General features: G+C 46.1%; 1 long non-coding RNA gene across 1 annotated transcript; it reads right to left on the reverse strand.

The window, feature by feature from the left end:
- Window positions 1-913: 913 nt before the first annotated feature.
- On the reverse strand, window positions 914-1,328 carry LOC135966167 (uncharacterized). The gene is made up of 2 exons (XR_010579282.2): window positions 1,175-1,328; window positions 914-1,039 (listed from the first exon to the last, which is right to left on the reverse strand). It is a non-coding gene; the product is annotated as an uncharacterized lncRNA (long non-coding RNA).
- Window positions 1,329-2,093: the final 765 nt, after the last annotated feature.

The following is a 2,093-nucleotide window of genomic DNA, read 5'->3' on the forward strand; positions in this document are numbered from 1 at the left end:
TCCCAGCTACTCAGGAGGCTGAGAGAGGAGAATCACTTCAACCCGGGAAGCAGAAATTGCAGTGGGCCGAGATTGTGCCATTGCACTCCAGCCTGGGCAACGAGAGCAAGAGTCCACTTCAAAAAATAAAAAATAAAAATGGAAATAAAAGGGAGCTAATGTTTTCCATTTAAGGGAAGGGAGAAGAACATTCAGTATTTATACATCTCACACACACATCTGCAGTGGTAGCCTCAAGTATTCAAGATACACATTCCCACAAATATAGTTCAAAACTACCCACCAAGTTACACGCTAAGAGCACATGCATTGTAAGAATGCTACATTATATTTTTTAAAAGCATCTGTATCCAATATTTTAGCATACTGGCAGTTTTCCCTTCAGGTGCTGTATGCCTAAATTATTACATGTTTAGTCATTCATTTTAGAATTTATGGCCTCCTTTAGACAAAAGAAATATATTTAAACATAAGCTACTAAATTAATGACTTAGGGGAAAAATTACTAAATTAACTTGGAAGTTAAACTTTGCAAACTGAATTTGTTGGACCTCATGTAAGCTAGACGATCAGTTTTTTAAATTGTTGTGTGTTTCCCTCAAGGATGGAAGTCTCCTCTTGTCTCTCATCCACTGTGCACACCACTGCAGCCCGCACCTGTCCTCCACGGCGCCACAGTGCGGCCTGCAATTCACCCTGTACCACGCCTTCCACACCTTACCTGAAAGTCACTAAGTATAACCAAGAAGGCAATGAAAAGCAGATAAATGACCTCCACCCCCACATCCAGCATGCAAATGTTAAACATTCATCAAAGTAAAACCAAAAACCAAAAACCCATGTTAGCTCAAGATTGTAACTGGTAGACTTATGTGCATGGCAATTTTAAAAGTCCAGTTAAGTAAAAACCTAATTGAAAGTCTCAAGAAATACGAAGTTTATACAAGAAGACATCTGCAAACATTGACAGTGAGGAGAGGACTTCACTCTGCATCCAGCCTGTCCTGGAAGCCACGGCCAAACGCCAGGTTGTATAGATCTGAAAAGCAGAAAAAAACAAGCGTTGAAATGTGTACAAATCTCAGCAAATTACAAATTCGAAGTAGGATGCTCAGAAACCTTGAATTTCCAATCAGAAAACAGGAACATGAGCAAGTTCCCCAGCAGTGCCCACCTTCTGCCTATGGCACATGTAACAGGATCGCTGGCCACCTCGGGGGGACAGAGGCTTCCTGGTCACATTCGCTCTGGCAGCCGCACAGCTGGCCCTGCCACAAACACCTGAGTAATACTGAAGAACCACCCGCTCCCTGGGCTTTGCTCACTCTAGCCGGGAGAGAGTATTTACCGAGTACATTATCGACTGAGCCCTCGTTCAATGCGTCAAGCTTGTTGAAGGCAGTGAACTGAGCAGAGCAAATGTCCCCAGTTGGACGGCACTCAGTCACGACAGCAGCAGCCACTGTTCACAGGGCACTGGCTTCGTGCTGGGAACAGTTCCAAGCGTCTTCTTTCTGTCCGAGGAATGTGCACTGCAACCCTGTGGGGCCGTTTGCAACGTCCACCAGATTTCTGAGGCAGCAGAGTCCAGGCTGTCTGTGGGCCTTGCCGCTTGGCCATCCATGTCCCCTGCAGATCAGACCTCACTGCAGGGACTGCGGGTTCCAGGGCTGCCTTGAGGCACATGCTCCCCCTTCGCCACCTCTTCCTGGCCCCTGACACCAACCCTCACCACTGCTGCCAGCACTTTATTTTCTCATGGCTCCTGAGGGGCCTGTTCTTTCTGCCCTTCCCTGCTCCCTGCGTCCGGCTTGGAGGATGCCCACATCAACGCCAACGCTCATGTAATCACCACCCCTTCCATGGGGCTTGACGCCTAGCAGTCTCAATATCAGAAAGTCAGATTCCTGTGCTTCTTGGAGAATTTCTTCCCATCGTGGAAGTGAAGGAGATCAAATTCTAGGTGCCTGCAATCACCTCATTTCCACAGCTAAGCAACTTCAGTAGTAGCACAGAACAAAAAAGTTAATATTTGGGATAGATTTTGGCCCATATTTTTAACATATGCATAGTTATTTACCTAGCTGAAGTAT

Source organism: Macaca fascicularis, chromosome 11 (assembly GCF_037993035.2).
Source record: "Macaca fascicularis isolate 582-1 chromosome 11, T2T-MFA8v1.1".
Lineage (NCBI taxonomy): Eukaryota > Metazoa > Chordata > Mammalia > Primates > Cercopithecidae > Macaca > Macaca fascicularis.